General features: G+C 33.2%; 1 protein-coding gene and 1 long non-coding RNA gene across 31 annotated transcripts in view; both read left to right on the top strand.

Moving 5' to 3' along the window:
• PTPRD (protein tyrosine phosphatase receptor type D) overlaps window positions 1-25,586 on the top strand; it is a 1,865,527-nt gene that overhangs the window by 486,549 nt on the left and 1,353,392 nt on the right. The gene's annotated exons all lie outside the window — the stretch shown is intronic.
• Window positions 2,370-4,420, top strand: LOC140695839 (uncharacterized). The gene is made up of 2 exons (XR_012071668.1): window positions 2,370-2,487; window positions 4,249-4,420. It is a non-coding gene; the product is annotated as an uncharacterized lncRNA (long non-coding RNA).

Here is a 25,586-nt window from a genome sequence, read left to right on the forward strand (position 1 = left end):
CGTTCTCACCAACAGTGTAGGAGTGTTCCCCTTTTTCGATACCCTCTCCAGCATTTGTCATTTGTGGACTTTTTATGGTTCCATATAAATTTTAAGATTATTTATTCTAGTTCTGTGAAACTATGGGTAATTTGATAGGGATAACATTAAATCTATAGATTGCTTTGGGTAGTATGGCCAACAAATTAAATTTTAAATAACAATTCATAATTTTTAACTACCAGCAGTTGTACTTGATCATTGTGAATATTTTAAAGCCACAGAATAACTCAAAGATCAAATTCAGACATCATGCATAGTCTAATGTTGAGAATATATTTATATGTCTTTTGATGTGTGCTTTTCTAAATATTTTAATCATTTTTTCCTTAAAACTTTTAGCTTATGTTTTGCACACATTTAAAAAAAAATGAGTTCACCCTTAAAACATGGTAGATAATTTCTGTCATTAAATATATTTCCACAGCAAATTTTTTCATGACTTTCAGTATCCAGTCAATTCATTGTTTAAATGTTGTTTGAAATGTAAGTTGTTTTGACATTTACATAGTAGATTGTCTTGTTTATTATTTTTAAGTCACTAAAAATATTTCATATAACTTTTAAAGGTGTTTAAAATTCAGATTTCTAATTAAAAATCATGAAGTGAGACTTTAAATAAAGGAGAAAAGTTAAAAGAATACTGCAGGTTCTGATGGATTGAGAAAATGGCAAAATGGACTTGGTTCTTCTCACACATTTATAAGGGTTCCATTTAATGAGTCATTAATTCCAAAAATATCAATTAAGACCTATTATGTACAGAGCAATTGGGTAGGTGTCATGAGGGTACCAAAATAATCTTCTTGTCATCAAGGAAGAAAAGAGAATAGATATAAAATACATATACCCAAAGTTCTATCCATTATTCAGAGACGGGAGTAGATAATTATGAAAAATATTTCTCAAAAAACAGACCAATATTTGGATGGCAGAATTGACAAACAAGAGGCTTGTTCATGACTTGAGGTCTGCTGATGCTAGTGTCCTCTGTGACCTTGTGTAAGTCCTTAAATCTTCCTCAAGAGATGATTTCGTCACTTATAAGATCATAGGATTGGAATTCATGGCTGCTGAGGTTCCATTCAGCTTGAAAATGGTGCATAGTTTTCACAGTAGAATTATTTTTATCTTTTTTTTACCATCAGCGATTATGTATATATTTTTTAACATTGGTGATTATAAATGGAGAAAATAATCAATAAACCTGTGAACTAATTTTTTTTTCTTTCTTTTCAAGTGTTGCAGGATGGTAAATTTTCATGTAAAATGTTTTACATATCTTTCATTTTTCTGGTAGTTTGTTTTTTTAAAATCATAGTTTTGGGGACTGGATCTCTGAATTTATGCAGTGTGTAATAGCAAATTACTTAATTGGTTTAAGCTGTCTTCTTGCCAACGGTAAATTATGAATAATAACAATTAGTGTCCCTAGTAGAATTATCAAGAAGGTTAAAATGAGATATCATATTTAAGATCTCTAGCATTGTGCTGGCACGTGGTGGACCATAGTAAAACACACATGGGTGGATCTCCCCTTTTACAGTCCTCACTTATCTCTTGTCTGAATCAAACTCAGACTTCTTAATAATTGTGTATCTTGCTTTACGACTAAAACCACATTTTACAAAAGAATTACATCTTTTACTTTATCACAAACTACACTGTAAGATCTACATGAGCATCTTTTTACTTTTGGATTCACCTACTATGTATTTGTAAATTGTTTAGATAGTCAATGAATTACAGTACTAAACACATTCAAATGTAATTATTTAAAAATGCCAATGACACTACTGAGCAAAATTTAGTCTTTTGAAAATTTTACTATCTCTTTTGTTACTTTTGAAGTAATAAAAACTGTAGACAATGTTTAGCAAAAAAATCAGAGATGCATATAAAAGGAAAAATAATCTTCACTAGGACCACAATGTGTACCTCACATTGTCCTTAATGTGACTTACTATGGCAAGCACAAACTAGTAGTTATGGGATGTTTCATTTGATTGTTTAATTACAATGAGAAAGATAGTTAATTACAATGTATAGAAATATACAATGAACTTTTGAAATGGTAGAATAAGAAACCCTCTGATGATCCCCCTTTGCTATTACCTTGTGAGTGAATAATTTGTATAAAACCATGTGAAGAATTCCTAAAAAAGTTAGCAAAGCCCTAATAAGTGATATCTTTAATAGGCCAGTAAAAGCATGGAAAAATAAAATTTAATATGTGAGCCTATGTAATTGTGCAGTCTTATTTACTTCTCTGGTTGAATTAGTAGATAAAACTAAGTGCGTCTTGTACAACAGATACGTGGGCACACTGGTCTGCACTTTCCTGATCCTATTTATGTCTGAGACTTCTACATCACCTACTGTTCATGCGACTTATTAAGCTTTTCTTGAATGCTCCTTAATTTAGTTGATGAACCAGTTTTATACCAGGTTAGTGAAAAATAAGTATCTGCTATATTCTAAATGTCAGTGATACTAAGATGCAAGAGCCCAGACTTTTTTCCTTCTGGGAGCTCAAAATCTAGGGTAAACTAGCAACAATAACAATAAAAAGATTTAGGCTTGAACTGCTTGAATACTATAAAGGACATACAAAGTATTAAAGCAATGTGTGGTTTCCTCAAAAAGAGTTGGTGCTTCAGTATCAGAGTTTGGTAGAACCTTAGAGAATGTGGCACAGTGTTAAAAAAAATTTATTTTGTGTATCATTGGCTTTGTATCTCCAGTAACACATAGCAAAGTGTCATTAGGTGGTACATATTCGATAGGTATATGTTTCTTGATGATTGATTCACTGATGTTCTACTGATTATTCACTGATTGATATCAGTGAATTGGCTTACATTCTTGTATTTGTTATGTAACTTTGGGTGAATGACTCCGACCTTTTATATAGCACTTTTTCAGTTGGCCCTATAAAATAGAAGATAGAAGAGTTGATTTATGGAAAGACTTAGTCATTTAGAAACACTGAACACCTTGGAGATAATTTTAGACTACAGAATAAAATAAATAACACATAGTTAGAATCACACATTTGTCCTTTCTTTCTCTCCATGCTGTTAAGCAGGAAGGTACAGAATCTAACTTTTGAGGGCTGTGCCCAATGGAAAAACAAACTAAATAAACTGTGAAATAACTACAGATATTGGCAAAAAATACCAAGTTCTAATGCATTACAACATGAATCTAAATATATAAAATGGCTAGCAAAAATTTAAACTAAGAAGTTGCATAAACCTTCCATTGGAATAGCACCTCGAAAAACTATTCTGAAATCAAACCATCAGCATTCTTACACCTGTTTTTATTAAGAATACAGTTAAGCACTTCATCCATGTGCAATTCAGTCTTTTTATAATTTCTTACACTTGCGCTAGTAATTGTCATCAAATACTATTGGCTGTCACAAATTTTCTTTTTTAGTTATTCTGTTTCATCTGAAAAAGGTGAAGGATTTTCTGCCATCTATACAGACTTTACTTCTGAGGCTAATTGGGTAGAATTTTCTAAGATGAATTCATTTTTCCTGCCCCTTGGGTATTGTATGCCGTAAAGGAAAAAAGGTCTACCTATAAAGTCTTAAGGAATTTTGAAAAAATAATTTAAATAACATGAAACAGGACTAATTATTATGTGTATAAATGGAATATTTATAGTTCTTTGCATTTTTAATATAAGTTTAATATTTTTCTTTGGTTTCTGTGAAAACTGTTTTTTGCCAGAATCAGTACAGAAAAGTGCTCTAAACTAGATGTTAGGGGTCTTATGTCTCTTTCATGTTCCAACTCCAACCTTGTAGAGATCAATGGAAAACCTCTGTATATTTTTTTCTTTTATCAAATGATAACAATAAAGACTTGTTTTGGGTATAGTGACAACATGATGTGGTAGAAATATTGCTGGCTTTGAATTCACGTAACTGAAGTTCAGAACATATTTTTGCCACTTGTTTTTTTTGTGTTTGGATACTGCACTTTAGGTCAATGAACTTTAATATCCCTGGTAACTTAGTGATAATAATAGCACAAGATTGTGTAGAATTTATCTATTTGTAGTGGATATACTTATTTAGCAGATTATGGAAGTTATTAATAAAATATATTAATATTTTATTAATCTAGTCACAATCTTGAAAATTATATGTAGCATTTTCAGACAATAATTTAATCTTGTTGCTCATTCATTTAGATGCTGCAACCTTTTCAGAAACAAGGCGTCCATTGTCCAGGAACAGCCATTACTGAATATTTCAGAAGAAAAAGGGGCATTGCATATACATGCAGAGTAAATGTAGACATCTCATTTATATATATATTGGAGAAACTTTACTATATAAAAAATATGTTGCATTTGAAAATAATTCAAAATCCATATCCAGGTTATTTTTCTCCAGGTTCTAGTGTTTGGAGATTCATAGATCACAGTTCAAAAACTGTCTTTTCCAATTTTTAGTTGCGTGAATGTAGGCAAGTAAGTTCATTTCCTAAATTTGATTTCTCAACTTAAAATGAGGATAATAATATCAACCCATTAGTGTTGTGGGTCACAGCGATGGCTGGTCAGTGATGCAGTGACACGGGTTGGTAAAATAATTTACCAGAGATGAAGGAGAAGAAGAGCAAAGGAGTTTATTAGGTTACGCTGCCATAGACAACAGCGGGCCACACAGACGAGGCCTGTGGGAGCCCCAAGGGCCAGTTGTTGGGGTCTTTTATAAGGTAGAGTCACAAAGTGCCTGATTGGCTTGCACACGAGTCTCTGATTGGTTGTAGGTGAGTTTAAGAAGTTTAGGATCTGTGAAGGGTGAAGGGTGAAGGGTTTTGCCTCTAATAAGGTGGGCTGAAACAAGCCAGCCTGAGCATTATGTAGGGCTATTAAGTTTGTCAGGGAAACACGCCCAGTAAACAATGTACTTTATCTGTTGAGGGATCACAGGCAGACATCTTAGAGCCCAGAAATGGGGGTTGTTGGATTTTGAAGGATGTCAGTTGGCTCAACAGTTATTAATCCAGCAGATAGAAAAAAGAACATTTTGTTAAAATAGAATTTCTAAACTATGGCAAGTATTTAAGAAATGTGGTCCCATATTTTGTGGATAGAATGGAGCTATACTGGATGAATCATAGAAGAGATAGAGGAATTCCTACTTAATTGAATACAAATATTGACAAGGATGATTGCTTTGATGAACTGGAAAGTAATCAGTGTCTGACAAGGGGCCCACTCTTTTCAATTATTTGAATGAAAACAGTAATTGTATTTGAAGGGGAGCACAATTTGCCACCCTCAAATGTCTTTTTGACCTGCAGATTGTTTCAAGCTGAAAATAATCAAAGCCCTAAAGACTCAGGAAGAAACTTTGACCTCCCTCCTACCTGCCCAAAAGAATTTAGAGGGAGGACCTGTTTCTAGAATAGAGCCATCACCAGAGATATCTTCAAAGAATGCGGGTTAGGTGTGGTGGTGGGAATTTCCAGGGCCTAGAGATCAGAGTCTCCTCTATGTCCCATTGTCTCTGGACCAGCAAACATTTATTTACCAAACATTTGCTTTTCCATCTCCGTGTGAATTGCCTTCCTCCCCTTTAAAGTCTTGAATCCCAACCTTCCCACCCTCCCCAACATCTTCTTTTGTCTTTAGCTAAAAAAATCTACTTAAGTTGAAGGCTTTGGCCATTTTTGAGTTACTCAGTTCTCCTGGTTCTTTCCCATGTGCACATGTTATTAAATTTTTGTTTGATTTTCTCTTATTAATCTGCCTTGTGTCAATTTAATTCTTAGACAAACAAGGACTTTGAAGAGCAGAGGAAAATTTCATCCTCCCCGACATATTCTAATCATATTTATGTGTGACACAAAACTGGAGATGTGCTATGACAGTGGATTCAATTAAACAAAAACGTGATTCAAATACAGATCATTCTAACACTGAAAAATTGTGTGGACTGGAACATAAAGAATAAGGAACAGTTTAGGGAGCTAGAAAGGAAAAGTGAATTTTAATGAAGGAAGATTGGCATATAGCTCAACATTCAGATTAGCTATAACATGAATTAAATTGGTAAAAAAAAAAATTGTATTGGTGAGGCTACAGCAACATTGTCAAGGGCCTTGTAACCAAAGCTAAGGAGTTGAATTTTTACTGTATAGCTAATGAGGAACTAATGCAAATCATCAAATAAGGGACCAAAATGATCAAATTTCTATTATTATTTTTCCCAGGCTTTTTTTTTTATTTACATTTTTCATATACTTAACATAGAAAATTTTGAAATCTAAGAATTGAAAGAGCCAGTCAGTTGTTACATACAATACTTACCATTTTCTTACCTTGTTCTAAATAAAGTGTCATTATTACTAAAAAAGAAAAGCACAACCTAAAAGTTGAGAATTATGCTTTATTTGGTGGACTTACTGAGGACTGAAGCCTGGGAGACACACTCTCCGATAGCTCTAAGACACTGTTATGAAGAGGCAAAGGAGGAGCCAGGATATATACTAACTTCAGAAAAAACAAACCAGATAGTTGACATCAAAAGATGTCTACTAGTTAAAAATAAATAAATAAAAGCATATATGTCAAGTTAAATATGGGAAGATGCAAGAGTCTGGGCTTAATGAAATTATTTCTTTGATAAGCACCTTGATTATCTTGGGCTAGTAGCTTGTTCTTTTCCTTCTTGAGACCCCCTCAGGGTGCACCATCAGGGATGGCTGGAGTGGCTGATGGCTTGATGGCCACAACATCCTTCTTTACTGATATGGTAGGTGGCATCCTTTGTCCACAATTATGTATTTACATATATATGTATATGTGTCTGTATATATATCTATATATATATGTAATGTAGTTATAATTTCATACTCTTTTTTTCTTTATAAGAATTTTTGATATTGTTAATTTTTTAAATTTAATCTAATTGGCCCTGTAATAGTCCCTCCATTGATTGTTATTTAATTGTGCATTTACAAAAATTTTTTTAAAAAAATTAGTACAATGTTGTAATTTTATAAATAATACTTATGATGAATATCTCTTTTTCACTTATGTATATTTCAGATTCTTAGGTGAGGATAAGATCTCTCTAAGGATAATAAGTAGGTCAAAGAGAATCGTTTTTTAGATTTTGTTGATACATATTATCAGATAGCTTTCCAAAAAGTTTTACAGTTCATACCAGATAAAGTAACTTAAGATAGAACCTAACTGTTGAGTCATGAAGAGCACATACCCATCTGCATATATTTCCTCCCCAGATGCTTCCACTATTTCTTTAGTAAGAAATAGAAAAGGAGACGAAGCACAATTTAAAGTTCTCAGCATCCTGATAACCATTTTGGAGTTATTTGAAAAAGGATGAAGAGGCAAACAAAGATAATTTGTGACAACCTTTTGTTGCTTGGCCAGGATTCCTGGCAAGAAGGAGGGAGGGAACTGGGACTTAACTAGGCAGCAGTCCATAAGAAGTCAGCACAGGTTGGACTCGTAACTGTGCTTTGGAGAGTATCTTGGTGTTATCTGTTGGCTTTTAAACTGAACTGCCATCATGATATAAGAGTAAAGCATAGTGTCATAATTGTCAAATAACAGAAAGTTTCAGTGTCCCATTTACCTTTAAAAGCTAGTGGTTGGGTGCTTTTAAATGCCATTGTGATTTGTATGCCTCAGCTGCTCCCCTGGACATAATGGTTGCAATCACACAGAGGTATGCAATGAACTTTATATAGGCTGAATATAAAAGAAAAAAAATTATGTGATAAATGTTTTACACATTTTATACCTACCTATATTTAGTTTTCTTTCCAGGAGAATATAATCAAGCTGTGAAAAATAAAGTTTTCCCATTAGGATGAAGTGTGGCAACCTAGCATCATTGTTGACCTACATTTTGAATCAGTGAATAATTAAGGTACTTCTCTAAACAACAAGCAAACTAGCAAACAAGCAGTGACCTACTTTTTAATTCCAGTTACTCCATACCACTGCCAACTCTTATTAGCAGTTATATACCAGCAGTGGAAAGGTTAGGTCGGAAGGTATATGTTTGCTCAATTTTGGCTGATACTGCTAGATTCTCTTAACCACCATCTGTGTATAAAAGTTCACCCTGGTATCTAATTGTGGTTTCAGTTTATGATGACTGGTGTGCTGGACCACATTATTTTTCCATTCCATCTAATTTTTATTATTATAACTTTCAAATTTTCATTCCATCTTATTTTTAGTAGCTTTATTGAGATAAAATGTCTATCATATAAAGTTCATCCACCTAAAACATGTAACTCAGTGGTTTTTAATATATTCATAAGTCATGAAATCTTTGTATGTTCCATCCCCTTAAAACATACAACTCAATGTTTTTGAAATATATTCACAGGTCATGCAGCCATTATCACTATTTAATTCCAAATATGTCATCACCCTCAAAACAAATCCTTCGCCCATCAGTGGTCATACCCATCCTCCTCCCCACACTCCCGCCCCTGGGAAATCTTCAGTTTATTTTCTGACTCTATAGATTTGCCTATACGGGACTTTTCATATTAATGAGATCATACCATTGGTGGTCTTTTGTGATTGGTTCTTCCACTTAGCATAATAGTTTTTGAGGTTCATCATGTTGTAGCTTGTATCGGTATTTCATTTCTCTTTATTGCCAATTATCATTTCTTTGTATGGCTATACCATATATTGTTTATGTCAGTGGCCATTGGGAATTCCTTTTTGTGGTGAAGTGCAATTGAAATCCCTTGCACATTTGTCTTTTGGGTTGTCTGATTTTTGGAAGTTCTTTGTATACTCTGAATATGCGACCTTTGTTTATTATATGCATTTCAAGTATCTTTTCTCTCTTTGTGGCTTGCCCTTGCAGGGTTTTAATTTTGCATTTTGATAAAGTTTTTTAAAATTTTAATGTTTGTTTTGCTAATCTTTTTCTGTTTTGGTTAGTGCTTTTTGTGCTCTGTTTAAGAACTCTTTCTCAAGTCCTAGTTCATGAAGATATTATATTATTCATCTTACCTGGAAGATTTTACATTTTGTGTTTGCAAAGGTGTTTTGATACGGAGACAGTGCATTTCTCCTGAGGGCCCCCATGAAGTGGACAGTAACTAATGTGGTGGCATATCTGCTAGAGTAACATTATAGTAAGTTTACTGGAGATATTTTTAATGATACTCAATGTAAACAGTTGCCATCTTGATAAAGCAAACTTAAAGAAGCAATTCTACAGGAATGAGTTGGCGGGCAGCTTATACAAGACACTCACTTCAGCTTGGGCTAAACAATACTCCAAGTGTAAAGCTACAGTTCTCCTGACTCTGAGTTATCACAATATCAAAATGAAGACAGTATAAAACTGCATTAATTACAAAGATACAGTTTCATGATGAAAATTATGTATTATAATTGACTTTGTGAGATGGCTTTGTTGCAAACATTATTATAAAATAATTTTACAACGTATGTTCAAAGGTAATTTTAACCTATTTACACACATACCATTATCAAACGTTAACCTTTAAAGTATACAAAAAATGCCAATTCCTTTTCTTTATCATCTTGATTTTGTCTAGTTTGAGTTTGATTCCTGTAACACTTTTATTCGAGTCTTCTTACATCATGTGGGTTAAGTTCTTTGTTCCAATTCTTCTCCCTCTAGGGCTCAAGTCAGTAAATGACAGAAGTAGCTTGGATAGCTTAGCTTCTGTTGTAGAAGAGATTCTGTGATATTTAATGATGGGAAACCGTTCAGTTAGATGATCCTTTTATAAGAAAAAAATTCAAAACAATGACATGAATAGACATAAACACAGTTACTGATTCAGATTAACGTGTTCTGCTATGTTTATTTGTTGCAAAAGAGAAAACGAAAATAAATGCCCCAAGAAAAATTTCAGCTATGAATCTAATTCTCATTGAAACTTTACAGTCCACAAACTGAGATGTGTGCCTTTGCAAAATCTGCAAAATCTAAGTTTAAAGAAGATGCTGTGATTGGGCTTTTAAGTGTTTTTTAATAAATGAAGAACCAAAACAAAATTAATGACCGAGAACCTTAAAATGGTGTGCTTAAAAAACAGGGACTCACTTCGTTAATCTTTTGCTAGTTTGCTGTATGTGTGTGTATACATACACACACACATATTTGAAAAATATATGTAATTGAAAAAAGTACACATGATTTAAGTAATGGAAACCATATATGTAATTGAAACAGCTTTTTTTTTCTTTTTGGTCATCCTAGAAATGAAATGATAATGTATGAATAGCTTACTCTGCACTAAGTTTTGGTCCAGCTCTCATAGATTATCTCACTAATCTTCACGGCCATTATCCCACATAATGCTGCAACCTGTCAATGATTTACCCATTTTCACAGGTGGAGAAATAGAGAGTCTGTGAGGTTAAGTAACTAATCCAAAATCACTCATTTGGTAAGACTTGACTCAGTCTGTGATCTAATGGACTCCAGAGGTCATGCTGTTAATGGTGAACCCTAAGGTTGTGTGCTCTGCTGTGTTTTTTAATATATGTCATCTCTATCTCTGGTGATAAAGTTTTAAATATTATTTGTCACTGAAGCACAGTTGCTTCACTTATAGAACTAAATGTGGCCTTGGTCTGTAATTCCATTCAGAGTGTTCCTTCCTTTAATTTTCACTATGCTTGTTACATTTTCCATATGTTGAAATGTGAGAGAAATATGAGTGAAAAGGTAGGACCTGCAAATTGAACTTCTTAATTTTGGCAGAGAACATAGCTACCAGCTAGAACAGCTCTTCAAGTGGAGTTGTGTGGAGTTGCTTATTGCCAATGAAATCAAAAAAGCAACAGCTTGAGCCCTATAAGCTTAGGGTGATGTTTACTGAAGAGACCGACCTGATATATGAAACTAGGAACACAGATAGCACCTTATAGTATAAATATTTAGTGCATGTTTATTTTCTTTATTTCCTTAAATTTTTTCTCTGTATTTCCCTAAATTTAAAATACTGTTTGTTCCTTAGCTCCTTATTGAAAATAGATTGAGATTTTCTTTCCTTTTTAAAAATAAAAGATGCCTCTTATACAATTCCTGATCATAAAGGAAAAAAAACCTCACCTTATATCTTAGAAAATAAGTATCTGTATCTTAAAGCATTTTAAATGTACTTTTTAGAGTTTTGATAAACTGAGCTCTAATACTTTGGGATATGCAAAATAACAGTTCTTGTTATTAAAAATCACCCTTGCATTTTTTAATAAGAAAAAAAATTTAACATCACTAGAGTTATATAATACATTACTAGACAGAGTTAAAAATTAAATGTTTTAAGAATAGGCACAAATGCAACACAGTATTAGTGATAAACTTATCAAGCACTTTACGACTTATGTTCTGTATGTTCTTAAAATCTAATCCTAAAAATACAGTTACTGTATTAATATAATTGAGAAAAATTGTCATTGGTTGCCTTAAGTTTGATCTGCATGTTTGAAGATCAGGGGACTCTTGAACTAATCAATTTAATAAAGACTTGAAAGTTGGTTCATAATGCACACAGTTGTCAGCTCTTGGCTTCTGAAAGATGAAATAAAATATTAAATAATACACAAAGAGGGATTAAAAAACACGATTAACATAATTTCGTAAAATACAATTTTTCAGAAATACTTGCTCAATATGTACAATGTTTTCTGAAGCAATTTTGCTCTGTCACATTGATGTTCAATAGCTGATTGTCTATTTGCTAGCAGAATTTAATCCTCATGTTTGTGGAATCAATAAAGGCAATTTACTTTTGAAACAAGATTAGTGATATATTTAGCCTAAAACATCCCCAAATATTCTTCTATATTCTGACACCTGTTGTTCAAGCAGATTGTCTAGATGCCTTGTTATTGGCATGTTTTAGAAGAAATGTGTTGACATGATTATAATGAAACTGCTATTACTGCAGATCTGTCAGTTTAATGTTACTCTAGAGTGTTGTGTAGGATTTCATTACCAATTACAGTAAATAACATTTCTCTTGTGAAAATGTGAGAAATGAGTTTCAGTGGACCACTTAACTTTTCTTAGTGTGAAATCAGTGTACTGAAGAAAAAGAGCCCATATGAGAGGTAAAATGTATTCCATACATTACTATAGTAGTCAAGCTGAGTATGAAAAATTAAATACTATTTCATGAAATATATGAATACCAGACCTTAAAAAATGTAGATATTACTTATGGGACTTAATCTTTACCAAGAAATGATAAGTATAATTAGTTTAATGTTATAAATTCTAAAAAAGAAATTACTCATTTGACCTTAGTATCCAAGTGCTAATCATATATATATATAAAGGTTGGGTTGCAAGTTCACTACCCCCACTTACAATTTCTATTAATGTGTATGTAGCCTACCCAGAGGAAAGCTTGTTAGTTGGAGTTATAGGACAGAAGTCTCTTGAGTTACAGTCTGATCTCTGCTTGATTATTGCTACATAACTTCCATCACAGTCACACCATATATGCCCTATATGTTTGTTTTTTTTTCCCCTCTCTTCTTTCCCAGTTACTTTTCTGGATTAAAATTCCTCTTCTCCAAAACCAATTGCAGTTAGATGAGGTTCCCATTAAAGTAACAGGGGGAAGTTTAATCATTCCAGAATTCTAGGGAGTATTTATTAAGATTTTAAGAAACACATAACATGACATCTACTTTATTTACAAAATATTAAATGTACAGTACAGAATTGTTAACTTTATGTGTATTGTTGTCCAGCAGAGCTCTCAAACTTTTTCATTTGGCATTACTGGAACTCCGTAACCATTGCATAGCAAGTGTAGAGAGTATTTTAATCACAAAACAGACATGGAGCTTTTCTTTTTTTATTTTCTTTTTTTTTATTTATTTTTTTATTTTTTTACATTTTTATTGATTCATAATCATTTTACAGTGTTGTGTCAAATTGCAGTGTTCAGTACAATTTTTCAGTCATACATGGACATATACACACTCATTGTCACATTTTTTTCTCTGTGATTTATCATAACATTTTGTGTATATTTCCCTGTGCTATACAGTGTAAACTTGTTTATCTGTTCTACAATTTTGAAATCCCAGTCTATCCCTTCCCACCCTCTACCCCGCCCCCCCCCCCCGGTAACCACAAGTCTTTATTCTCTGTCCATGAGTCTATTTCTGTCCTGTATTTATGCTTTGTTTTTGTTTGTTTGTTTGTTTTTGTTTTTTAGATTCCACATATAAGCGATCTCATATGGTATTTTTCTTTCTCTTTCTGGCTTACTTCACTTAGAATGACATTCTCTAGGAGCATCCATGTTGCTGCAAATGGCATTATGTTGTCGGTTTTTATGGCTGAGTAGTATTCCATTGTATAAATATACCACATCTTCTTTATCCAGTCACCTGTTGATGGACATTTAGGTTGTTTCCATGTTTTGGCTATTGTAAATAGTGCTGCTATGAACATTGGGGTGCAGGTGTCATCCTGAAGTAGATTTCCTTCTGGGTACAAGCCCAGGAGTGGGATTCCTGGGTCATATGGTAAGTCTATTCCTAGTCTTTTGAGGAATCTCCACACTGTTTTCCATAGTGGCTGCACCAAACTGCATTCCCACCAGCAGTGTAGGAGGGTTCCCCTTTCTCCACAGCCTCTCCAGCATTTGTCATTTTTGGATTTTTGAATGACGGCCATTCTGACTGGTGTGAGGTGATACCTCATTGTAGTTTTGATTTGCATTTCTCTGATAATTAGTGATATTGAACATTTTTTCATGTGTTTTTTGATCATTTGTATGTCTTCCTTGGAGAATTGCTTGTTTAGGTCTTCTGCCCATTTTTGGATTGGGTTGTTTATTTTTTTCTTATTGAGTCATATGAGCTGCTTATATATTTTGGAGATCAAGCCTTTGTCGGTTTCACTTGCAAAAATTTTCTCCCATTCCGTAGGTTTTCTTCTTGTTTTATTTCTGGTTTCCTTTGCTGTGCAGAAGCTTGTAAGTTTCATTAGGTCCCATTTGTTTATTCTTGCTTTTATTTCTTGTAGGAGAAAATTTTTGAAATGTATGTCAGATAATGTTTTGCCTATGTTTTCCTCTAGGAGGTTTATTGTATCTTGTCTTATGTTTAAGTCTTTAATCCATTTTGAGTTGATTTTTGTATATGGTGTAAGGGTGTGTTCTAGCTTCATTGTTTTACATGCTGCTGTCCAGTTTTCCCAACACCATTTACTGAAGAGACTGTCTTTATTCCATTGTATATTCTTGCCTCCTTTGTCGAAGATGAGTTGACCAAAAGTTTGTGGGTTCATTTCTGGGCTCTCTATTCTGTTCCATTGGTCTATATGTCTGTTTTGGTACCAATACCATGCTGTCTTGATGACTGTAGCTCTATAGTATTGTCTGAAGTCTGGGAGAGTTATTCCTCCAGCCTCTTTCTTTCTCTTCAGTAATGCGTTGGCAATTCTAGGTCTTTGATGGTTCCATATAAATTTTATTATGATTTGTTCTAGTTCTGTGAAGACATGGAGCTTTTCTAAGTGATAAATTTTTAAAAATAAATGTGTTAACTGTTGTGAACGTTTTCTTCCTTAACATAAAGTTTGTCTTTTTGTGTATTACAAAAGTAATGCATAGTCAATCCCAACATTTAGATAATATAGACATATATCGAAGATAATAAAAGGCTGTCATAACTACAGCAGTAGGAGATAACTATTGTTAATCATTTATAGATTCTACTTTGAGGCTTTTGTGTTTATACATGTATAAATTTTGTTTATAGCAATAAAATTAAATAATACTTTTAGTTTTTATTCTCATACCATAACATGGGCAACTATTTGCACCAAAAATGCTGTTCCACAATGTCAGTATAATGGACATATAGCATGTCACTTTATCAATGACCTGTAATTTAATTTCCTATTTATGCACATTTAGTCTAAATCTATTTCTTACTGTTATACTAATACTACAAAGCAAAAGCTAATGTTTATACCTTTCCACAATTGTCCAATTATTTTCTGGATTTGGGATTTCTGGTTCAGAAGATCTGTCCAATTTTAAAGCTTTTGATGTTCTTTAAAATTGCTCTGCAAAATTTGGTACCAATCTATATTTCTCACCAATGCAGAGAGAGGCTGTTTTCCTCAAACAAGTCTAACACTGGATATCTTTATTCTTTGTAAACTCTGCCTAATGAGTAATTTTTTAATTATTAAAAAGTTTAGAAAGGATATTTTTGAATTACACAATTCTCAAGTTCCTATAACTGTCGTCCCCAGCTCACATACCAAATTAACTAGTCTTCCAAGGAGTAAAATGAGTTTTCTATAATTAGTGTCAGAATTTTTAAGGCTTGCTCTTAAACTCCACCTACATATTATTTTTCATTCTAACAAACAATTAGATAGGTTGTTCTGCCTCCTTTCTAGGACTTAGGAGAGGGAAAAAAAGTATGAATTGTATAATATTATTGTATTTTATCAAACATGATATATAATTAACTCATATATAAAATATCTTTTATACATGTATTTCTTATAATCAAAATTCTTATAGGTAATAATATGTTGTGACATTTTCTTAGATTATTTGTTATATTCATATTAAATTAACATAATGTTTAAAAAATAATTGTTTGACTATTTTCAGTATTTAGGGATGAGAACGGCAACCAACTGCATCAAAAATAGCCATTAGGTCTAAGAACTGAGACTGTGTATTGTCATTATGACTTAGTTGTTTGTTCCCAAGAAATATTTTCTCAGGAAAGGTAAAACTATAAAGCAATAAATAACAACATGCTTGTTTCAGAAAGTTTATGTTAAAAAAATTTGGGGATGGCTGCTCTAGATTTAATTCAAGATCTTCACTTTGTTCCGTATTCCAATCTGAAAGTACTGTGACACAGACTTTACACAGTTCTCATCACTCGCCTGACTCCAAAGCCCTACCTTAAACCACCGTGGGGAGACCTCAAGATAATGTAAATATCCCACTTGTGACATTCACTTTCTGAATCATTGCTAAAGCCTTGCTAAAGGTGGATTTTTCCCTTACTGCAAGTGACTACTAGTAGACTTAGCTTTTCTTTACTAACAAATTGTCTGGTGATACTTTGGGGAGTTGACAAAGCTTGGGGAACTTTTGGGGAATTCCACTGAGAATCATTCAAGACTTTCTCACTGCCATAGTTTTAAAGACTTGACTCAGAAATAGTGTCCTCTCCAGAGATGCTTTGAGCCCTACACTCCGGGGTCTTTCCAAACAAGATGGTGGGTTTAGTCTCACGGCACATCTCAGCACAGATGTATTTTCTTTGAGCTGCAAATGTTCAGTTCATTTTGCATTTCAGAAAATAGGATCCCTTTAAGGAATTTTTTGGTTTTCTGATCAAATTTGAAATCTCTCTTTGTTAAGTTGAAATTTACTTTGTAACTATAGATGTTTGTTTGGTCAGTTCTTAAAATTACTGTAAATCTATAAGAAAGATTCTGTAGGAAGAGGATGGGCATAAGCTCAGTAAGTCTGTCTTCAAAATAAATTCTGAAAGTCTCTTCAGGAATCCCCGGGTACATTTTACCTTGAGTCACATTTTCAAAACCTTATAAGGATTTTCCTTAATTGTCTTTGGAACTGGTTAGTTAAATTCCTTCTGTCTGGATTTAAGAAATTTTTGGAGCTCTTGATTCATGATGGGCAATCTGTTAGCTAATTTCTTAAGACATGTTTTGTATGGGTACCAATCTTTATGACTGTTTCAATTGTGATGGGTCATTCATATTTAGGTCTTTAATCCATATGGAACAGTTTTTTTGTTTTGTTTTGCTTTAATATACAATGTGAAGTAAACATTTAATTTCATGTTTCTTTTATATGTATACAGAGTTTTCCAGAACATTTATAGAAAACTGTATTTTCCCACTGATTTGCAATGTTATTTCTATCATGTATTGTGCTTATATGTGAGTGAGTCAGTTTTCTGGCTTGCTTTTGTTTCTTTTGTGTACCTTTCTAGTCCAGGAATATTACTTTACAATTCCAATTATTATATGTTTATAATAAGCCTTAATGTATGTTAGTGCAATTCTTCCTGCCTTGTTCTTCTTTATGAATGCCTTGGCTATTTAGATCCCGTTCACCACTTTACACATTAAAAAATAAGTTTTCCAAATTTGACCCCCCCAAAAATAATATTTATTTGGATAGCAACGAGTCCATGAAATGATATGGGGAGAACTGTCATTTCACAATATTGGGTATTCATGTTATGACTATGTGAACATGGTGTATCTCTCTATTTATTCACACTTCTCAATTACATTGTGTATATATATATATATATATATATATATATATGTATTTTTACTTTTGGGGGCCTTTTGAACATGATTTTTTAGAAAATTATTAGTATAGAAGCCTTTTTTTGGTGAGCATTCTGACATACCTCACAATTTAAAAAAAAAATTGTTCAGTAAAATAACTGAAGATGATGTTCCTATAAAATCTCCTTTCTTCCCCAAATCACTCACAATAACTATTTAAAGTTCCACTAGTATCTCTGTCACTGGCACAGTTTATTTAAATATTTGGATACTTTTTGTAAAAATAGCTTTTCTGAAGTCTTCTTATATTAATGATGGGAAAAGACTGCAGTATGTTAGTAGAAGAGTTTGAAATATCTCATGTAGTGGAGTACCAACGGCTATTGATCAAAGAATGAAAAAGTATTTACAAAAACGTTAACTGTAGTGTGTATTGGTACTTATTAAGTATCACCTTTCAGCTCCATATTAATCCCTTAATATATGTTCTGCAATAGTAAAACTACTTTACAGTGAGCACAATGTCAAGGTTTCTCAGTAGAAGGCACTGGGGATATTGCAGGAAAAAGTTTTCTGGCCACAGCATGGCAGGTTAGCAGTGTGGGTGTGAGGACTGTCAGTGATGCTCTGACTAGCCATGCATGCAGAACTGTCCCTCTTGACATGGACACTGGACACTGCAGGTCTCCTGCCTTCACCAGGACTTTGATTTTCTTGGCTCACTTCTTCACCCCCACCCCAGGTTTGTCTCCAAGATCTTCCCAACACTGTGGTCCCCCCAGCAGAGATACTGCATGCTCTAGGCCTCTTGCTACATCTGTCTCCCTATTCCCTTTGAATGTCCATGTGAGCTACAGCTTGCCTGACTTCACTTGTGCCCCCAAGGATTTCCTATGGTGCCTCTAGTCCTTGTGTACATCTACATACCTAACTACCAGCTGTGGCTCACTTCCACTGTGGAGGATTTCTTCCTTCTTATCGCATGAATACAGACCATCCTTGACCAGCACACCAGTAACTTTCTCATCCAGCAGGTTGCAACTACATCTTCTCCAACAAGGTCTGAAATCCAGCCTGGGGAACAGGAGTCCCCTTCCAAATTTGTCCTTCTTGAGAAATTTTCCCCATACAAAGGATATCTGAGATATAAAAATATTATATCATATAGTTGTCCCATTATTAGAATTTAATAATTTTTATATTAAACTTCCCTCGATTAAATCACTGTGTGTCTTCTTTCTCTTGATTGGATGCAGACTATATGTACTTTGTGGCTTAATGAGTGATTCCTATAATTTTTTTTTTTCAGTCTCTACTTTGAACACTTTCTGTAATAATCATAAATTACTTTTTAAAATAAGAAAAAAGTAATATGAATAAAACAATAAAAAAAAATCCCCTTTTTAATGACTGCTCCATGCTTCTCAATTCTCAATTAGAGATTGATTCTATGGAAACCAAAGAACAATCATAATGAATCAAGCCTTGTCTGTGAGAGGGCACTTGAGAATAATTGGGGGGGAAAGCAAGCTTCAGTAATTAAATGAATGAATATGTGAGTTAACTGCTACCTGTGCCATGAGCATCTAAAGATTAGTTACTCAAATAACCTAGTTTTAACTAGTGCTAATAATAGTACTTTTTTTTTCCACTTGAACAGAATTGAATGAAAAAATAGTAAGGATGACTATTATTTCATCATATTTTTGTTTTCCATTTGAATATACATGGGTGTACATGTTTTGAATCTCAGTATATTTACATAGCCAGCACTAATACAGGGCTTACTGTGAAGCAGGTACTAAGTGCTTTACTTTTATTTCATTATCGGTTACAATAAGAAGTTTAAAAAGAAATTGTCATTTTTAGAGGTTTAGCTGCATGGTTTTAATACCCAGTATTTTTGTTCTATTTTCCCCTCTGTTTGGAAACATTTTTATTGCAGAGTGTTTATTTTAAAGCTTAGAGATTCTTTGGAAGGGCAACCAAAAACTGACTGTACACTGAGATTCCAAGGACTCTGGTGGGAATGCAGTGGAACCACGCTAGGGCCTCCTTTCAAGGAGTCTGCTGTTGCCACTACTACTTTACCTGGAACCAGATCACCTCTGCTGCTGTCAGCATCTTCAGAATGGGAGCCCTCTTTCCCTATAACTCACTCTGAATCAAAGTCTAGCATAGGTGCATTTGACTGGCATTTAAATCAACAATCTATATCTTACCAACAAGTGAGGTTCAGAAATAAAGTTTTTTATATGACATTTTAAAAAGATTTGATTTACACAGACCTATCAAATGCGGAACATTCAAAAGATTTCAGGCAGCCATGGATGACTGATGTCCACTAGATCACCTTGCTCTTCTACTGACAGAAATTTCCTTATCCCCAACTACCATACAGATGTCATCTTTGTCAGAACAATGTTTATTTAGTACGTGAACCATCATCAAGTTTGGTTTGTGAGGAAGCTGAGTCTAAAACAGAAAAAGGTTGTAAACAAAAAGCTACAGTCAAGAAGGGAAAATGTGTCCTAATTGGCATAGAAAGACCTCCTCTTTTTTCACTTTTAGGCTCTCTCCTCTGACATCCTAACAGGTAAGCATCAGTCACAAAACAAAGACTTATTGTAGAAAAGTTTATACTGGCTCCTAGATTCTTACATAACCTCGAAAAATACGTAATACAATTGGAAGTGCTGATTTTTATCTTAGGGAAAAGGAAGACTTAACCTAAAAAGTCACTTTTCTATGATTATAATGAAGGAAATTGCAATTAGTACATACTTTTGTTCACACTTATCTCTGTATGGATATGAAAATGATTTTTGCCCATTTATTGGCCAGTAATGTGTGTAACGTCCATACCTAGCACCATGGATAGCATATCATAATAATGCTATTTTAACTTAAGGACAGTGTGTTGCAAGGTGAAAATGTACAGCTTGTTTGGATCATGTCACTCTATTTAGCATTTATGGCCAAAGATGAATAATAAAACTCCTGGCCAAGTGACTCCAAAAGCTTAGGAAGCCAGCGGTTTCTTGGCAGAGCTCTGCATTTTGGCAACACTTTCTGGATTACAGGAGGCATAGGAGCCATGCTTCGCCATATGTTCATCTCAGAAAGCATTCTACCAAGGGGAGACATGCTGTTTCAACTGAGCATGCTCAGAAGAAGTGATCTGATAAATCATGGGCAAATTATCATCACTAATTTATCAATAATTCAACAAATAATTTTGAGCATCCACTATGTGTCAAACGTTGTATTTTAAAATATATTAGTGTTTGAGACACCTTAGCCAAAACAAAGAACTCTGTCTTTATGGACTTTATATTCTAGCAGGAAAGAGAGATTTTAAATAATAAATAAAAGACATTGAATATTATGTTTGAAGGTGACAGTCATTATGAAAATAAAGTATTACAAAGAGTATTGGTAGGTATCATAGTTTCCTCTTAATTTTTCTCCTCTTTATCCAAGATCCTTAATTCTATTTCCTTTTCCCCCTTGGCACCAATGTTAATATGCATGTATCCATATAAATAATGTACTATTGTTTTATGTAGTTATGTGTTTTTAATGTAACTAAATGTTGTTGACCATAAATTTTGTTAAACTTTTTACAGTTTAAAATTAAATATGTGTTTAAATTTTATCCATTTTATTGTGTGCCTATCCACTGACTTGCTTCTAAAAGCTATATAGATTTTCATACCTTGTATTCTCTACATTTTATTTTTACATTTCTCTGGTAATAGTCATCTAGTTTGCCACCATTTCCCACCTCCATATGTAACACCATGATGTACATCCACTTACCAACTTTCTGAGAACTTCTTAGGATATACATCTAGGAGTGGGACTGCTGGCCATAAACATAACAATTTTACTGTATAGATTAAGATTACTCTCCAGAAGGGCTATGCAGACACATATTCTCAACAGAAGTACATCAGATTTCATTTCCCTATATCTCAGCTAAAATTTGATATTTGGTCCTTCCTAACTGGCTGCTTTGATGGATATTAAGTAGCTTTAATTAGCATCTTTTGATTGTGAGTTTGAACATTCAGCACTCCCTTTCTGTGAATTGCCTATTAATGTCCTTTACCTGGTTATTGATTGGTTTTCCTATTTTTCCCTTGTTGATTTAAGAAAATTCTTTGTGTAGTCTATAATCAGTATTTTTTCTTTCTTTTTGTTTATTATCCTTCCGAAAGAGCTTGTTAGGCGTTTTTTTCCTAAGAGCCTTCATCCATGAAATTCAGAACCACAGATATTTTATACGTTTATGCACTGCAAGTATATCCGTGCTTTACATATTAAGAGTTTTGACACTCTTAAAATAAGTTTTTGCTACATTGATAGCAAGTCAATATCACCTCCCTTGAGAATGCATGCTAAAATAAAGCAGTTTTTTATTTTTATCTTTTAAAATAACTTGGTTCTGTAATCTGTCAATTATCTTTTATTGATCAGAAGAGCTAATTTTTTTATCTGTGTTAGTTTTTGTTGAACACAAAGCTTAATTTTGAAATACTGTCTTTTTTTAACTTATGACTTATCTTTTTTAATTCTTACTTAGTAAGCCTTTTCTCAACTGTGGTTCATGGTTTATTTTCCTCTTTGGTCCTCTCTTCAATGCATAAGTTCTTTCACATTTTGATAATTTATACAACTGAAAAACATAATGGTCAGAATCCACTTTTACTTTTCTCAATATCAAAACAGACTTTCCCAGTACTGCTTACCAGGAAGCCTATCTTTCACCAATTCCTTTGTTCAACTTCTTATATGTATACAATTTCCCTGTGTGTGAGTATTTACTTCTGAGTTATCTGAGGTTTTTATTTTTTTCCTTTTCCCCATTAATCTCTACTTTTTAAATACTATATTTTTGCAGTGTGTCCCAAAATTCGTTTGAGTTTATTTAGTTACTGATAGATTATGAAATACTCCATGTTTATGTTTTATAGACTTTTTTGAGTTCTTTAAAAAAATTCAGGTAAAATTCTGTTGGGAGATTGCTTTGAAGTAGTAGATTGACTTTGATAATTGTTCTTATACATTGATTCCATCCTTGAATTTTGTGTTATGTCTTCATTTAGATTTTTTATTATTTTTTAAAATTTCTAAATAGGTAAATTTTAAATAAAATTCAGAAGGAAAAATGATATATCTATTAAAAACTCTACTTCTTATTCTTTTCTCTCCTCCCTATTGGCAGTTACTACTATTAGAGTTTTGTGTATTTTTCCAGAGGATATACATTTTAGTCCTTGAATGTCATAAAATTTTAAAAGTCGTACTGATGTTATCATTGGGTTTATGTTCCATCTATAGAATAATTTTAGAAGGATTACAGTTTGTCGTGCTGAGTTTTTTGATTTGATGATGTGGTATGCTTTTCCATTTGTTTAAGTCTTTAAAGTTTTGTGTTTTTAGTGAATGTTTCACATCTTAAATTTATTTCTAGGTACTATCACTTCTATTCCTATTGTAAATGAGATCTTTCCTTCTACTACCTTTTCTAACACAGGGGTTAGCAAAATTATTCTCTGAAAAGGGCCACTTAGTAAATATTTTAGGCTTTGCTGGCCAGGCAACTTTTGTTGCCCTTGTAGTACAAAAGCAACCATGGACAAGTCTTAAATGAATGAGTGTGATTTTTCCAATACAACTTTTTAATTGAAAAAGAGCAGTGTGATAGATTTGGCCCACAGGCCACAGTTTGCTCCCTCGTGTCATAATGGGCTGTTGTTTGAATATGAGAAAGCTTTTTATTTCTGAATATCAATTTTATAGTCAGTCACCTGACTGAATTCTTCCATTGTTGATAATACTTTCTCCTTTAGTTCCTGTGTTTATCAACTATACAATTATATGATATGCAAATAGCAATAATTTTACCTCCTCTGTTGCAATTTTGTATATTTATTTCTCTCATCTGTCTGCAATAGCTAATAAATGCAAAATATGTAAAATATTTACTTTGAGCAGTCTTGTCTTACATCCTTCCATAGAAGGTTACTTCTAGTGTTTCTCAGTAAGCATGATGTTGGCTTTAGGACTGAAGATACATGCTTAAATTTGGAAGTTTACATCTATTCTTATTTTCTTAGAGAGTGTTAATGAAGAATAAAGGATGTCTCATTGTGTAAATGCTCCTTCAGTATCCATGAAGGTAACGTATTTATCCTGATACCTTATAATATGATGAATTATAATAAATCCTCCACTATTGAATTATCCTTACATTCTTGAAATAAATCCCTTTCAGCAGAGATTATTTTCTTTTAATAGTGGCTGGATCCTCTTTGCTAATTTATTTAGGAGTTTCACATTCATGTAGTTGCAAATGATCTATAATTTATCCGAGGTTTTGGCATGAAAATTATACTCAAATTACAAAAAAAAACTTGGAAGCTTTTTCCTCATTGTAGCTAGAGAATGTTTTAAATAGCATTGAGATGATTTGTGCTTTGAAGATTTAATATAATTAATCTCTAAAAGCATTGTAGGATGATAATATTTGGGCACTTTCTCCATTTTGTTTTAATTTTTCTTTGTAACAGTCTTGAGCATTTTTATTATGCTAATTCCATATAATTTATATATTTATTTTTGCATTGTAAATCATAGATATTTCCATTATCTATTGCTGCAAGCAAATTACTCCAAACCTTATTTTTGTAAGATAAGAATAAACATTTATTTTCTCCATTGTTTCTACATGTCAAGAATTTAGGAGTGGCCCAGCAAGGTGGGTTTGGCTTGAATGTCATGAAGGAATCAAGATGTCAACCAGGGATGCAACATTCAGAGTCTTGGCTGGGGCTGGAGGATACACTTTCAAAGTAGTTTACTCTCATGACTGGCAAATTTGTTATGACTGTAGGCAGGAGGATAATTTCCTCTGGACATGGACCTCTTCACAGGATGTTTGGTGTCCTCAGAACGTGGCACCTGACTTCCTCCAGAGTGGGTGATACAGGAGAGAGAACTCAGTGGAAGTTACTGTTTTTTTGTAACTTGGCCTCAGAAGTCAAATAACATCTTTTGCATCATAGTCTATTCATTACAAGTGAGTTACTAATTCTGGCTCACATTCAAGGGGAAAGAAATCAGGCTACACCTTCTGAAGGGAGGAACATCATGGAATTTGCAGGCACGTTTAAAACCAGCTTAGTATATTCTCTGTTCTACAGTTTGCTCAGTGCTGAGAGTAAAGCAATTAAATTGTATAAATGGATATGGCTCAGCGTTATGCTAATGATTTTAACTATCTGAGGACTCTTTCAGTTTTTTATGTAGCTAATCACATCAGCTACCAAAAATGGAAGTTTTACCTTTATGTCAATTCTTACCTTATGTTCATTTTTACTCTTTTCTTAAGTTAGCCACAACTTGGAATTCTATGACTGATAAACAGGTGAGAGTGAGTGTTGTATTGAAGGTATTATTGTTTGTATGCATGTTTATTTAAATGTGTAGGAAACCTTTCTTCAACACTTCAAAGACCAGATTATTTCTAAAACCCTGAGTTGAGCTGACTTTGATGTCTCTGAAAATCTCAGAAGGAGATGCACTTCCCAGTAATAGGGGAAAGATCTGGAAGACATATATAATAACATGAAAACAGTGTTCAACAGTAAACACCTTTATGAAACTACTCAGCATAATTTGAAATATGGTATAATGGAAAGACAGTTACAAGGTATCTCCATTACATATCATCAACTATAAAGACAAATAATTACATACATTATAAACCATCAGTGACCTGCTGCATTGGTTTTTCTTTCTTTATTACCCCATGTGGAAGAGAAAAAACAATCAAAGCTAGTAGCTCACAACATTATTGAAACGTATGTAAAAACAGCTCTGGTATGAGTGTTTTGGGAGGAGCAAGGAAGTTAAAAAAACGTTATAGGCACAGGACACAGAGGCCACAAGCCCAGGGCTGTAAGCCTGCAGCTGTTCTTTAAACAATTTTGTTTTAGCAAGAAAGGTAGAAAGGAATAGTTGGGGGCTAAGGTTTTGATAATATCAATGGTCAATTTTTAATATTTCAGGGTTTTTCACAAACTACACTGTCATTCTTAAAATATGACAACTCACTATGTTCTAAAATAACAATTTTAATGATAGCCTAAAGAAAAAAAAGTAATTGTGAAGTATTTTTATAGCAAAGAAAAAA

The sequence above is a fragment of the Vicugna pacos genome, chromosome 4 (genome assembly GCF_048564905.1).
Source record: "Vicugna pacos chromosome 4, VicPac4, whole genome shotgun sequence".
In the NCBI taxonomy this organism is placed as follows: domain Eukaryota; kingdom Metazoa; phylum Chordata; class Mammalia; order Artiodactyla; family Camelidae; genus Vicugna; species Vicugna pacos.